The sequence below is a fragment of the Balaenoptera borealis genome, assembly GCF_965194805.1.
Source record: "Balaenoptera borealis genome assembly, chromosome: X".
Classification (NCBI taxonomy): domain Eukaryota; kingdom Metazoa; phylum Chordata; class Mammalia; order Artiodactyla; family Balaenopteridae; genus Balaenoptera; species Balaenoptera borealis.
The window spans coordinates 27,229,558-27,246,164 of NC_138881.1; the positions used below are offsets into that span (position 1 = coordinate 27,229,558).

A 16,607-nucleotide genomic window follows, 5' to 3' on the forward strand; every position below is an offset into this window, starting at 1 on the left:
AGGGTTGGAATCTCTTTTGGACTGTTTCCATCCAAGAGTAAGAAGTATATTTTGAAAGACAGATAACAAATGTTGGCAAGGAAGAGGAGAAATTGGAAGCCTCATATGTTTCTGATGGGAATATAAAATGTTGTGATTTTATTTATTTCGGATGTATACTTGGAAGTGGGATTGCTGGATCACATGGCAGTACTATTTTTAATTTTTTTTGAGGAACCTCCATACGATTTTCCATAGTGGCTATACCAACTTACATTCCTATCAACAGTGTACAAGGGTTCCCTTTTCTCTACATCCTTACCAATATTTGTTATGTCTTGTTTTTTTGATAACAGACATCCTAACAGGTATGAGGTGATATGTCATTGTGGTTTTGTTTTGTTTTTGTTTTAATATTTATTTATTTATTTATTCTGGCCACACTGGGTCTTAGTTGCGGCATGTGGACTCTTAGTTGCAGCATGCAGACTTCTTAGTTGTGGCACGCATGTGGGATCTAGTTCCCCGACTAGGGATTGAACCTGGGCCCCCTGCATTGGGAGCGCAGTCTTACCCACTGGACCACCAGGGAAGTCCCTCATTGTGGTTTTGATTTGCATTTCCCTGATAATTGATGAGAACCTTTTCATGTACTTGTTGGCCATTTGTATGTCTTTGATGTATGTAGTTTGATGTAGTCCTGCTTATTAATGTTTCTTTTGTTGCCTTTGCTTTTGGTGTCAAATCCAAAAAATCAGCACCAAGACCAATGTCAAGGAGTTTACTCCTGTGTTTTCTTTTATGAGTTTTATGGTTAAAGGTCTTATGTGCAAGTCTTTAATCCACTTTGAGTTGATATTGTGTATGGTGTAAGACAGGGATGCAGTTTTATTCTTTTGCATGTGGATATCCAGTTTTGCTAACACCATTTATTGAAGAGACTATCCTTTCCCCATTGTATATTCTTGGCTCCTTTGTCATAAATTAACTGACCATATATGCATGGATTTATTTCTGGGCTTTCTCTTATGTTCCATTGATCTATGTGTCTGTTTCTTGTGCCAATACCATACTGTTTTGATTACTATAGCTTTTTTTTTAAACATCTTTATTGAAGTATAATTGCTTTACAATGGTGTGTTAGTTTCTGCTTTATAACAAAGTGAATCAGTTATACATATACATATGTTCCCATATCTCTTCCCTCTTGCATCTCCCTCCCACCCTCCCCATCCTCCCCATCCTCCCCATCCTCCCCATCCTCCCCATCCTCCCCATCCTCCCCATCCTCCCCATCCCACCCCTCGAGGTGGTCACAAAGCACCAAGTTGATCTCCCTGTGCTATGCGGCTGCTTCCCACTAGCTATCTATTTTACATTTGGTAGTGTATATATGTCCATGCCACTCTCTCACCCTGTCACATCTCACCCCTCCCCCTCCCCATATCCTCAAGTCCATTCTCTAGTAGGTCTGTGTCTTTATTCCCATCTTGCCACTAGGTTCTTCATGGCCTTTTTTTTTTTTCCTTAAATTCCATATATATGTGTTAGCATACTGTATTTGTTTTTCTCTTTCTGACTTACCTCACTCTGTATGACAGACTCTAACTCCATCCACCTCATTACAAATACCTCCATTTCATTTCTTTTTATGGCTGAGTAATATTCCATTGTATATATGTGCCACATCTTCTTTATCCATTCATCCGATGATGGACACTTAGGTTGCTTCCATGTCCTGGCTATTGTAAATAGAGCTGCAATGAACATTGTGGTACATGACTCTTTTTGAATTATGGTTTTCTCAGGGTATATGCCCAGTAGTGGGATTGCTGGGTCGTATGGTAGTTCTATTTTTAGTTTTTTAAGGAACCTCCATACTGTTCTCCATAGTGGCTGTATCAATTTACATTCCCACCAACAGTGCAAGAGTGTTCCCTTTCCTCCACACCCTCTCCAGCATTTATTGTTTCTAGATTTTTTGATGATGGCCATTCTGACCTGTGTGAGATGATATCTCATTGTAGTTTTGATTTGCATTTCTCTAATGATTAATGATGTTGAGCATTCTTTCTTGTGTCTGTTGGCAATCTGTATGTATTCTTTGGAGAAATGTCTATTTAGGTCTTCTGCCCATTTTTGGATTGGGTTGTTCGTTTGATTACTATAGCTTTATAAAATAGTCTAAAATCAAGAAGTGTCATGCCTTCTGCTTTGTTCTCAAGATTGCTTCAAATTTTCTTTATCTTTTGTGGTTCCATACAAACTTTAGGATTGTTTTTTCTATTTCTGTGAAAAATGCCATTGGAATTATAATAGGGATTGCACTGAATCTGTAGATTGCTTTGTATAGTGTGGACGTTTTAACCATATTCTTCCAAAGAATGAACACAGACATCCTTCCATTTATTTGTGTTTGTTTTAATTACATTAATGTTTTATGGTTTTCTGTGTATAGATCTTTTACCACCTTGGTTAAATTTATTCCTAAATATTTTATTCTTTGTGATGCTATGTAAATGGGATTGTTTTCAAAATTTCTCTTTCCAGTAGTTCATTGTTAGTGTATAGAAACACAACTGATTTTTGTATATTGATTTTTGTGTCTTGAAACTTACTGAATTCATTGATAGTTCAAACAGTTTTTGGTGGAGTCTTTAGGGTTTTCCATATATAAGATTATGTCATCTGCAAGTAGAGAATTTTACTGCTTTCTTTCTGAGTTGGATGTCTTTTATTTCCCTTTCTTGCCTAATTGCTCTAAGATCTTCAGTACTATGTTGAATAAAGTGGTGAAAGTGGGTATCATTGTCTTATTCCTGATCTTAGAGGAAAAGTTTTCAGCTTTTCATCCTTAAGTATGGTGTTAGCTGTGGACTTGTCATATATGCCCTTTATTATGTTGAGATACATTCCCTCTATACTCAATTTGTTGTGAGTTTTTATCATGAAAGGGTGTTGAATTTTGCCAAATGCTTTTTCTAAATCTCTTGAGATGATCATATGATTTTATCCTTCATTTTGTTAATGCGGTGTATCACATGTATTGTTTTGCATATGTTGAACCATCCTTGCGTCACAAGGATAAATTCCTCTTGATCATGGTGTATGATCCTTTTAATGTACTGTTCAATTCAGTTTGCTATTCTGTTGAGAATTTTTGCATCTATGTTCATCAGGGAAATTGGCCTATAATTTTATTTTCTTGTGTCCTTGTCTGGCTTTGGTATCAGGGTAATGCTGGCTTCATAAAATGAATATGAAAGTGTTCTTTCCTTTTCTATTTTTGGAAGTTTGAAAAGGATTGGTATTCTTTGAATGTTTGGTACAATTCACCAGTGAAGTTGTCTAGTCCTGGTCGATTGTTTGTTAGGAGGTTTTTGATTATTGATTCAATCTCCTTACTAGTAATTGGTCTATTCACATTGTCTATTTCTTCATTATTTTATCTTGCTAGGTTATATGTTTTTAGGAATTTATCCATTTCTTCTAGGTTATGTAATTTGTTGGCATATAATTGTTCATAGTAGTTTTTTTTTTTTTTTTAACACTTTTTAAAAAAATTAATTTATTTTTGGCTGTGTTGCTGCGCACGGGCTTTCTCTAGTTGTGGCGAGCAGGAGCTACTCTTCGTTGAGGCCCGCGGGCTTCAGTAGCTGTGGCTCGCTGGCTCTAGAGCGCAGGCTCAGTAGTTGTGGCGCACGGGCTTAGCTGCTCCGCGGCATGTGGGATCTTCCCGGACCAGGGCTCGAACCCGTGTCCCCTGCATCGGCAGGCGGATTCTTAACTACTGTGCCACCGCGTGTGCTCCTTTGGTATAAGAAAAGAAGCATAAGGGATCCTTTTCTTCCCCCTCCCTTAATATTAGTAAATTGGCTGGTAAGTCTAATTCTGCCTAACAAAGTCAAGTAAATAGCAAACATTCATGATCTTCTACAGCACAGGCTAGTGGGACTTACTGCTTTATTTTTTTAATAAACTTTTAATTTTGGAATAATTTAGATTTATAGAAAAGTTGTAGATATAGTACAGAGTTCTCATATACCCTTCACCTGGTTTCTCTTAATGTTAACATCTTACATAACCATGATACCTTTGTCAAACCTAAGAGGTGAATACTGGTACATTACTACTTACTAAAACTGTAGAATTTACTTGGATTCCACCAATTTTTTCACTAATGTCCTTTTTCTGTTCCAGAATCCAATCCATGATACCATAGTGTATTTATTTATGACATTATTTAAATTACAGGAATTCATCATGTTAGACGATTAAAAAATTGTAGAACAATTCTCTTTTTGATGTTAAAATACTTGCATGTTAAGATGATATCCAAATCCATACATTTAATAAATAATACTGGTTTAACAATTTTCTAGGAAGATCTGCCCTAGTACCCAGAGAAAAAAATTGAGCGAGTAAACTGATGGGCTCTTAGGTATTTCAAAGTACTTAAGGAATTGTGTTCATAATATTTCGTAGTTATTTGCTTGAGAGAGAATTAGAACTGGAATATATATATATTTTTTTGGAATATTTTTAAAAAGAAAGTTTGAAGGTTCACAGAAACAAGTACCATTGTCTGTAGGCTTATTCCCACTTTCTGGGTGATGGGTATATAATATAATTATTTTAGAAGTCTTCCTTCAACCTTATTCATTATTCATTTAGTTCAACACTCTTTCATCAGATACTTGTGGGTTTTTTTAAAATTAATCAATTAATTTTTATTTTTGGCTGTGTTGGGTCTTCGTTTCTCTGCGAGGGCTTTCTCTAGTTGCGGCGAGCGGGGGCCACTCTTCATCGCGGTGCGCGGGCCTCTCACTATCGCGGCCTCTCTTGTTGCGGAGCACAGGCTCCAGGCGCGCAGGCTCAGTAGTTATGGCTCACGGGCCTAGTTGCTCTGCGGCATGTGGGATCTTCCCAGACCAGGGCTCGAACCCGTGTCCCCTGCATTGGCAGGCACATTCTCAACCACTGTGCCACCAGGGAAGCCCCCATCAGATATTTGTTGAATGCCCATGTCAACTTAGAAAATATTCACAACCTAAAAGTTGAAAGTTATGTTTTATTCGGTGGGAATTTTTAGCACTTCAAGCCCGGGAGGCAGCATCTCAAGTAACCCTGGGAGAACTACTCCGAGGCGGGGGCGGGAAGGTTATACAGACGTTTTGCAACAAAGGGGCAGGTAGTTGGGAACGTTAAAATATTGTTAATTAAAGAAAAGCAGATATCCCAAGTTAAGGAATTTAGTGCTTTTCTATGTATGGGAAGATGCAAGAATCTGGGCTCACTGAAATCATTCCTTTGATCTGCACCTCAGCTATCTGCAGCCAGTATCCTGTGTTTTCACAGCCTGAGTTTCCTCAGGGCTCACCAGCTCACGTTGGAGGGCTGCAATCGCTGATGAGTGTGAAGTCCTTTGTTTACTGATAATGGCAGGAAATATTCCATTTTTTACCTGCAATATGCCCAGTACCATTTTAAACCCTTGGGACTCATCGGTACAGAGTGGACATCCTGATTATAAAGGGTTCTCGGTCTCCACTCACACATCACAGCAACTGTCTTAATCTTTCTAGCTTTTATTGATCCCACTTGCCTCTGCAGATAGATCTATGTTGGACTGAAATATTAAATAGTCAGCCTCCTCCAATGGGACTATACTCATGACTAAATCCCTCTTGTCATAGAAACAGTGTTTCCCTTTGCAACTGCTATGAGAAGGGTTTTATAGCTCACCCTGGCTTTTTTGGTAGGAGGAGAACACTCCCAGAGTGAGTTAGACTTGGAAAGGGACTCCTTATACTCTACATTTGTTTGTTTTTGTTTTCGCTTCTGAATCCCACCATTAAATGTCATCTGGGCTATAGCAACCTTTGTTAAAAGGTTTCTCCTCCTTTCCTCCTCCCTGCCTTCCCTATCAAAAAAAAAAAAAAAACTGTCCTCTCCACAGAAGACAAACAACCATTCCACAGATTGTATGATTCCTTTATATAAAGTTTAAAATTGGCAAAACTAGTCTGTGATGATAAATTAAAATAATGGTTACCTTTGGGGACAACCAACATGCAGAGGACACAAAGAAGTCTTCTAATATTCCATACCATGATGTGGTTGATGGTTACAAGAGAGTCTACATATATAAAGTTTTTCAGGCTGTACACTTAAAATTTATGTACTTTTATGTACCATTAATAAGTTAAGGAAACAGTCCCTTATTCTCTCTCATTAAAATAATTCTTTTCTTTTTTAAAAAAAATATGTATTATTTATTTTGGCTGCTCCAGGTCTTAGTTGCAGCATGTGGGGTCTTTAGTTGTAGCATGCGGGCCCTTTTAGTTGTGGCATGAGGACTCTTAGTTGTGGCATGCATGCGGGATCAAGTTCCCTGACCAGGGATTGAACCCGGGCCCCCTGCGTTGGGAGTGCGACGTCTTACCCACTGGACCCACCAGGGAAGTCCCAATAATTCTTTTCTTGCTATCTGTGATATTATGATTTACAATGAGAAATATATATTTAGTCTTTGTCCCTTTGCTGGCACAGAGCTCCTAAAACCCTTGGAACTTCCTAAGTAATGAGAGTGATAAAGGTGTCTTTGTTACGTTAATGGTAACTTTTGGAAAGCCCCTTTTTCTCCGAAAATGGGAGCTGGTTGCCAGGGGAACCAACCCAGTGCTGAGAGGGTTGGAACTTTCAGTCCCACCCCCAGATCTCCAGGAGGGGAGAGGGGCTGGAGATTTAGTTCAATCGCCAATGGCCAATGATTTAATCAGTCTTGCCTATGTAATGAAGTCTCCATAAGCACTCAAAAGGACAGAGTTCATAGAGCTTCCGGGTTGGTGAACACATGGAGATTTGGGAGAATGGTGTGCCTGGAGAGGGCATGGAAGCTCTGCACCCTTTCCCCATGCCTTGCCCTACGCATCTCATCCCTCTGGCTGTTGCTGATTATATCCTTCTATCATATACCCATGATCTAGTAAGTAAAATGTTTCTCTGAGTTCTCTGGGCTGCTCTAGCAAATTAATCGAACCTGAGGAGAGGGGGTTGTGGGAACCTCTGATCTGTGACTGGTGGGTCAGAAGAACAAGTGACAACCCGGACTGGTGATTGGCATCTAAAATATGTGTGTGTGTGTGTGTGTGTGTGTGTGTGTGTGTGTGTGTGTGTGTGTGTGTGTTGGCGGGGGGGACAGTCTTGTGGGACGGAGCCCTTAACCTGTGGCATCTGATGCTGTCTTCGGGTAGATAGTGTCAGAATTGAGTTGAATTGTAGGACACCTGGTCGTTGTCCACTGAAAATGGAATGGTGGTATGAAAAAAAAGACAGACATTGGTGTCTCTCTTTTCCACTTAATCTCCTCATGTTTATTTACACATGTATGTGTATTTTCAAATCTCCTGTATATTCAGCTCTTTCTTTAGCTTTGCATCATAGAACATTAGTAAAATCCCTGGTATGGTAGTGTGGTAGGGATTCTGGAGTAGACTGGAATAATGTGGAGAATTAAAATTTTTCATTAAATAACAGAAACCCTCATATATACCACAAACAGAAGCCATATACTTATATGCCATAAACTAGAACTCAGGGGGTTCTAGAACTAAGAGGAAGATGTGGAAAATGAATCCTGCAGGACAATTAGGAGGCTGTAGAGACCAAGTGTTTCTGGGGATCCCAAACCCTTTACATGTGTCCACAGTTCTGGTGGAGAAGGCCGTTTTGGCTAGAGCAGCTGGGGCTTCAGTGCTGAACCTCCACGCCACTGGAGCTGAAGTTCTCAGCTGTGCCTTCTTGTTCATTCCTGATAATGTAAAAATTTTTCCACCAGTTATGCTCCTAAAAAGAAACGGCACAGGACCCTCGTTCCCTCTGTGTTTTTCTCAGTAAGAGAAGGGTGCCGGGGCCTGGGAACATTGCGGTTAGTTCAGCTCATGCCTGCAGGCTTTGTTCTCAGGGCATAGCACACCTCCTTGGAGGTCAAAATTATCACTTCCTTTCAACCCTCAGCTGAGATTGGCTTGCTGTACCAAGCTTCTCTTTCCCTTATGACAAAATCTCTCTCAGTGGTCCCATTGTTCGTTCATAAAATATGACTCTTGTCAGTTGCTCATCCCCACTCCCGGCAGCGCCCCCTGCTCATTGACCCAAGTATCCCAAACATTCCTTCAACTAAGTCTTTATTAAGCGTTTATTACTTACCAGGCAATGTACACACTTCATATGTATACATAAAACATCACTAGGGACATGGGTTGACTTGCTTTTGTCCTGAGTTGCTCCTCAGCAGTGCATAAATCAGGGGATAGAATTAGGTGGTAGGAAGGTGTTGCTTAAATCTACCTACCAGAGAAGAAGATTCAAGTCCCAGCCCCAAGTCAGCCAAAATGCTCAGTTACATTTTCTTATAAGTGAGAGAGAGAATTAAGAATGTTACACGTGGAAAGCCTGTCCATTACTCAAAGTTAATGTGTTTATAGTAGTCCCAATAACTAGTAGGCAGAAAACAAGCCAGAATTCTGAATCTAATATTGCAAAGTAAGCCTGTGTGTGTGTGTGTGTGTGTGTGTGTGTGTGTGTGTGAGAGAGAGAGAGAGAGAGAGAGAGAGAGAGAGAGAGAGAGAGAGAGATGTGTGAATGAGAGAGTTCTTTCAATTTGACATTTTTTCATGCCAAAAACAGTAGCATAAAATTTGTCAGAGTTGAAAAAGAGTTAACGATGCAAGGGTACTTCAGGCCAAATATATTTTGATGAGCATTTGATTCAACCCAATCTATGAGTCACTTCCAATGAGGATACACTTGGAAGTCCCACAGGGAAAGAACCCCACTCCCACAGGATTGGCAAAGTCAAATTGTTGAGACACTTGCTTCAAGCACACAGGATCTCAGGTATTTCACTTAAGCAGGTGGTATGTCAGGAGGACAAATCCTAGTGCTCGGACATTTTTTTGGTTTTAATTTTTATTTATTAATTATTTATTTCTTTATGTTTGGCTGTGTTGGATCTTCATTTCTGTGTGAGGGCTTTCTCTAGTTGCGGCAAGCGGGGGCCACTCTTCATCGCGGTGCGCGGGTCTCTCACTGTCGCGGCCTCTCTTGTTGCGGAGCACAGGCTCCAGACGCACAGGCTCAGTAGTTGTGGCTCACGGGCCTAGTTGCTCCGCGGCATGTGGGATCTTCCCATACCAGGGCTCGAACCCGTGTCCCCTGCATTGGCAGGCAGACTCTCAACCACTGCACCACGAGGGAAGCCCACTCGGACATTTTAAAGTAAAGAGGCTAGTCTAGTTCAGTGGTTCTAATCCTTGGCTAGAGATTAGAATTACCTAGGGAACTTTGTTAAAATACTGATCCCTGGGTCCCACAATCCATACCTTCTGACTCAGGGGGACTGGGATGCGGTCTGAGTGAGATCTAATCCTGTGGAGCAACACTGTGCCTTAGAAGGTTGGGACATAAATTTCTGTTATCCACATTGGTTTAAAAAGATAGTAAAGGGAATAAAACAGCAATCCATCCATCAACTGAAATTCCATAACTCCAGCAATCTTAAGGGAACCAGTCATCAGGTGTCATGCTCCAGGCAAATGTCCTTAAAGACCAAAACGAGGACAAAGGTTATCTGCTCAAAGCTGGGGAATAAAACTTAATCTCATCAAGTTTCTAAAATAGAGATGGGCTAGTTCCATCCTGTTGTTGGAGATGAGACATGGAGCTCCCTCAGAGGAGACCTAGAGATCAGAAATGAGATCAGCAGGTGCTTTTGTCAAAATACTCATTTGTGAGTTACATCAAACTCAGGAACATACAAAAAGCAGTCCATTGGAGAGTCCTAACTTCAAAAGTTGTGAACTCATCTGCTGCCAAAGATTACCTAATCCCCCTTCTGTGAAAAATTGTCATCATTTTTAGCTTGGTTTTAAAACTGTGGACTTAAGTTACAGTTTTGTAAAGCTATTTTTTTGGTGTGTGAAATAATTCAAAAGCCTTAAAAATTAGACACATTTTAAGTGATGATAGCACTTTGAGACACACACACTTTTACACCTACAATACACATTGCTTCATTTCTTTCATTTCAGCTCCCTGGGGGAGAGAGTATGTGGAATTAATTTCCAATTGGGGAATTAAGGCATGATCTGTAAGAAATTCTTTTTAGGACACACAATGATCCTGGGGGAAAAGTAGAAATCTAAGCAGACAGGGTCCATCTTTTTGGTGTCCTGTATTTCTCTATGAATGGACAAAGTTGCACATTCCCAGCAGCACAAGTTCACATAATTTTTTAAATTGAGGTAAAATTGCCATACATTATATTAGTTTCAGGTTTACAACATAATGATTCAATATTTGTATATATTGCAAAATGATCATTATTAAGACTAGTTAACATCCATCACTATACATAGTTACAGAATTTTTTTTCTTGTGATTAGCAGTTTTTAGGTCTACCTGCTTAGCAACTTCCAAATATGCAATACAGTGTTATTAACTATAGTCACCATACATTACATCCCCATGACTTACTTCTTTCATAAAGGGAAGTTTGTACCTTTTGACTTCCTTCACCCATTTGGCCCGCCCCTATTGCCTCCACCCCCGTCTCTGGCAACCACCAATATGTTCTCTGTAACTTTGAACTTGGTTTGCTTGTTTTTGTTTTTTTAAGTTCTGCATAAATGTGAGATCATACAATATTTGTCTTTCTCTGACTTATTTCATTTAGCATAATACCCTCAAGGTCCATCCATGTTGTTGCAAATGGCAAAATTTCCTTCTTTTTTATGGCTGAGTCGTATTCTGTTATGTGTGTGTGTGAATATATATATGCCACATCTTCTTTATTCATTCATCTGTCAAAGGACACATAGGTGTTTTCATATCTTGCTATTGTAAATATTACTACAATGAACATAGGGGTGCATATATCTTTTCAAATTAGCATTTTCATATACTTCAGATAAATACCCAGAAGTGGAATATATGGGTCAGAAGGTAGTTCTCTTTTTAGTTTTTTAAGGAGCCTCCATACTGTTCTCCATAGTGGCTGTATCCATTTACATTCCCACCAACAGTGCACAAGGGTTCCCTTTTCTCCACATCCTCACCACACTTGTTATCTCTTGTCTTTTTGATAATAGCCTTTCTAACAGGTATGAGATGATAGCTCATTGTTTTGATTTGCATTTCCTTGGTGATTAATGATATTGAGCATCTTTTCACATACCTGTTGGCCGTCTGTAGGTTGTCATTAGAAAAATGTCTATTGAGATCTTCCGCCAATTTTTAAATTGGATTGTTTGGGTTTTTTGCTAGTTATATGTATGAGTTCTTTATGTATTTGGGAAATTACCCCCTTATCAGATATATGAGTTGCAAATATTTTCTCCCATTCAATAGATTGCCTTTTCACCTTGTTGCTGGTTTCCTTTACTGTGCAGAAGCTTTTGAGTTTGATGTAGTCCTATTTATTTATTTTTGCTTTTGATGCTTTTGCTTTTGGTGTCAAATCCCCAAAAATTATCACAAGACCAATGTCAAGAAGCTTACAAGCTTTGCCTTCTTTTAGGAGTTTTATGGTTTCAGCTCTTAACATTCAAATGTTTAATCCATTTTGAGTAAATTTCTGTGTATGGGGTAAGATAGTGCTCCAGTTTCATTCTTTTGCATATGGCTGTCCAGTTTTCTCAACACCATTTATTGAAGAGAGATTGTCCTTTTCCCATTGTATATTCTTGGCTCCTTTGTCATAAGTTAATTGATCATGTATGCATGGGTTAACTTCTTAGCTTTGTCTTCTGTTCCAGTGATCTATGTGTTTTGTTTTTCTGCCAGTACCACACTGTTTTGATTGCTATAGATTTGTAATATAGTTTGAAATCAGGATGTGACAAAGATTCACATCCCCAACAGCAAAAGTACATGCAAATTTTAATGCCATAGTTTTTTTTAAATGAATTTAAACAGTGTTTTCCTTATTTTAAAAAAATATTTTTCTTTTACTTATTTTTTATTGAAATATATTTGATATGTGATGTATAAATTTAAGGGGTAAAACATGTAAATTTGATATATTTATATATAGTAATATGATAGCCATTATAGCAGTAATTAGCACGTCTATCATGTGACATAATTATTCGTTCCTTTTGTGGTTGGAGTAATGCTACAGTTTTTTTGTTTTTGCTTTTTTTAAATTTTCAGGTCAACTTTTAAAAAAATTTTCAGGTCAGTTTTTTTTTGGTTAATATTCAAGTATAGTTGATTTACAATATCATGTTAGTTTCAGGTGTACAGCACAGTGATTCAGTTATACATACACACATTCTTTTTCAGATTCTTTTCCCTTATAGGTTATTACAAAATATTAAGTATAGTTTCCTGTGCTATGCAGTAGGTCCTTGTTGATTATCTATTTTATATATAGTAGTGTGTATCTGTTAATCTCAAACTCCTAATTTATCCCTCCCCAACCCCTGTTTCCCCTTTGGTAGCCATAAGCTTGTTTTCTATGTCTGTGAGTCTCTTTCTATTTCATAAATAAGTTCATTTGTATCATTTTTTAGCTTCCACATATAAGTGATATCATATGATATCTGTCTTACTCTGTTTGGCTTACTTTGCTTAGTAGGATAATCTCTAGGTCCATTCATATTCCTGCAAATGGCATTATTTCATTCTTTTTTATGGCTGAGTAATATTCCATTGTATATATACCACACGTTCTTTACCCATTCATCTGTTGATGGACATTTAGGTTGCTTCCATGTCTTGGCTGTTAAAATAGTGCTGCAGGGACTTCCCTGGTGGCGCAGTGGTTAAGAATCTGCCTGCCAATGCAGGAGACACAGGTTTGAGCCCTGGTTCGGGAAGATCCCACATGCCACGGAGCAACTAAGCCTGTGCGCCACAACTGCTGAGCCTGCGCTCTAGAGCCCGTGAGCCACAACTACTGAGCCTGTGTACCACAACTACTGAAACCCACGTGCCTAGAGCCTGTGCTCCACAACAAGAGAAGCCACTGCAATGAGAAGCCTGCGCACTGCAATGAAGAGTAGCCCCCGCTCACCGCAACTAGAGAAAGCCTCCATGCAGCAACGAAGACCCAACGCAGCCAAAAATAAATATAAAAAAATAAATAAATTTATTTTTAAAAATGCTGCAACGAACATTGGGGTGCATACATTTTGTTGAATTATGGTTATCTCTGGATATATGCCCTGTAGTGGGATTGCAGGATCATATGGTACCTCTACTTTTAGTTTTTTAAGGAACCTCCATACTGTTCTCCATAGTGGCTGTACGAATTTACATTCTCACCAATAGTGTAGGAGGGTTCCTTTTTCTCCCCACATTTTTCCAGCATATATTATTTGTAGACTTTTTGGTGATGGCCATTCTGAGCGATGTGAGTTGATACATCACTGTAGTTTTGATTTGCATTTCTCTAATAATTAACAACGTGGAGCATCTTTTCATGTGCCTATTGGCCACCTGTATGTCTTCCTTGTGTTTTTTTTTTTAATTTGAGTCTTTTTCCTCTTCTGTCACAGTTTTTTTTTCTTTTTAAAAAATTTTTATTTTATATTGGAGTATCGTTGATTTACCATGTTGTGTTAGTTTCAGGTGTATGGCAAAGTGATTCAGTTATATATGTATGTGTGTGTGTGTATATATATATTCTTTTTCAGATTATTTTCCCACTTACATTATTACAGAATACTGAATACTGTTCCTGTGTGATAAAGTAGGTCCTTGTTGATTAAAAATTTTACATATAGTAGTTTGTATTTGTTAATCCCAAATGCCCAATTTATCACTCCCCTTTGGTATCATAAGTTTGTTTTCAAAATCTGTGAGTCTCTTTCTAGTTTGTAAATAAGTTCATTTGTATCACTTTTTAGATTCCACATATAAATGATATCATATGGTATTTGTCTTTGTCTGACTTACTTCATGTAGGATGATAATCTCTACGTCCATCCATATTGCTTCAAATGGCATTATTTCATTCTTTTTATGGCTGTGTAATATCCAATTGTGTGTGTATGTGTGTGTGTACACACACACACACACACATCTTCTTTATGTATTGATCTGTTGATGGACACTTAAGTTGCTTCCATGTCTTGGCTATTGTAAATAGAGCTGCTATGAACATTGGGGTGCATGTATCTTTTTGAATTAGAGTTCTTGTCTTTTTTGGATCTCTGCCCAGGAGTAGGATTGTGGATCGTATGGTAACTCTATTTGTAGTTTTTTAAAAGACCTCCATATTGTTTTGCATAGCAGGTACACCAATTTACATTTGTACCAACAGTGTAGGAGGACTCTTTTTCTCTACACACTATCCAGCACAGTAAATGGAGGGTTGCCTTTTCTCCAGACCCTCTCCAGCACTTATTATTTGTAGACTTTTTGATGATGGCCATTCTGACTGGTGCGACGTGATACCTCAGTGCAGTTTTTTTTTGTTTGTTTTGTTTTTTGTTTTGGCTCAGTTGGGTCTTCGTTGCTGCACGCAGGCTTTCTCTAGTTGCGGCGAGCGGGGGCTACTCTTCATTGCGGTGCACGGGCTTCTCATTGCAGTGGCTTCTCCTGTTGTGGAGCACGGGCTCTAGGCATGCAGACTTTAGTGGTTCCAGCACGCGGGCTTGGTAGTTGTGGCACGTGGGCCCTAGAGTGCACGGGCTTCAGTAGTTGTGGCATGCGGGCTCAGTAGTTGTGGCTCGCAGGCTCTAGAGCACAGGCTCAGTAGTTGTGGCTCGCAGGCTCTAGAGCACAGGCTCAGTAGTTGTGGCACACGGGCTCAGTTGCTCCGCGGCATGTGGGATCTTCCCGGACCAGGAATCAAACCCATGTCCCCTGCATTGGCAGGTGGATTCTTTTTTCTTTTAAATAGGATCAAACTCTATATATCCTTTTTTTTTTTTAATTTTATTTATTTATTTATTTATGGCTGTGTTGTGTCTTAGTTCCTGTGCAAGAGCTTTCTCCAGTTGCGGCAAGCGGGGGCCACTCTTCATCGCGGTGCGCGGGCCTCTCACTGTCGCGGCCTCTCCTGTTGCGGAGCACAGGCTCCAGACACGCAGGCTCAGTAATTGTGGCTCACGGGCCTAGTTGCTCCGCGGCATGTGGGATCCTCCCAGACCAGGGCTCGAACCCGTGTCCCCTGCATTGGCAGGCAGATTCTCAACCACTGCACCACCAGGGAAGCCCCCCGGCAGGTGGATTCTTAACCACTGCGCCACCAGGGAAGTCCCTCAATGTAGTTTTGATTTGCATTTCTCTAATAATTAGTGATGTTGGGCATCTTGGCATGTGCCTTTTGGCCATCTGTATGTCTTTTTTTTTTTTTTGAGGTTTTTTTTCTCTTTTCTCACAGTTTTTTTTCCTTTATTTAAAATATTTATTTTGTATTGGAGTATAATTGATTTACAATGTTGTGTTAATTTCAGGTGTACAGCAATGTGATTCTGTTATATATATATATACATACACCTTTTCTTTTTCAGAATCTTTTCCCATATAGGTTATTAAAAAATATTAGGTAGAATTCCTTCTGCTCTATAGGTCCTTGTTGATTAACTATTTTACATATAATGTGTATGTGTTTTCCCAAACTCCTAATTTATCCCTCCCCTTACCTTTCCCCTTTGGTATCATAAGTTTGTTTTCTAAATCTGTGAGTCTGTTTCTATTTTGTAAATCAGTTCATTTGTATCATTTTTAAGATTCCAGATATGTGATATATATAGTATTACTCTTTCTCTGTCTGACTTACTTCCCTTAGGATGATAATCTCTCGGTCCATCCATGTTAACTGTAAATGGCATTGTTTTGTTCTTTTTATGGCTGAGTAGTATTCCACTGTATATATATACCACCGTCTTCATACATTCATCTGTTGATGGACATTTAGGTTGCTTCCATAGCTTGGCTATTGTAAATAGTGCTGCAGTGAACATTGGGGTGCATGTATCTTTTCGAATTATGGTTATCTCTGGATATATGCCCTGTAGTGGGATTGCTGGGTCATATGGTACCTCTACTTTTAGTTTTTTAAGGAACCTCCATACTGTTCTCCATGGTGGCTGTACAGATTTACATTCCCACCAGTAGTGTAGGAGGGTTCCTTTTTCTCCACACCCGCTCTAGCATTTATTATTTGTAGACTTTTTGATGATGGCCATCCTGACTGTGAGTTGATACTTCATTGTAGTGGTGATTTGCATTTCTCTAATAATTAGTGATGTTGAGCATCTTTCACGTGCATCTTGGCCATCTGTATGTCTTCATTGTGTTTTTTTTAATTTGAGCTTTTTTCTCCTTTGTCACAGTTTTTTTTTTCCTTCTTAAAAAATTTTATTTTATGTTGGAGTACAATTGATTTACCATGTTGTGTTAGTTTCAGGTGTACAGCAAAGTGATTCAGTTATACATATACATATATCCTTTCTCAGATTGTTTTCCCATTTAGGTTATTACAGAATATTCAGTAAAGTTCCCTGTGCTATACAGTATGTCCTTCTTGTTTACCTATTTTATACATAGTAGTGTGTATATGTTAATCCCAAATTCCCAATGTGTCCCTTCCTCATCTATCCCCTTTGGTA

The 16,607-nt window shown here is 39.0% G+C and overlaps 1 protein-coding gene across 6 annotated transcripts in view; it reads left to right on the top strand.

The window, feature by feature from the left end:
* Positions 1-16,607, top strand: part of LOC309621159 (uncharacterized protein) — an 80,542-nt gene that overhangs the window by 27,916 nt on the left and 36,019 nt on the right. The gene's annotated exons all lie outside the window — the stretch shown is intronic.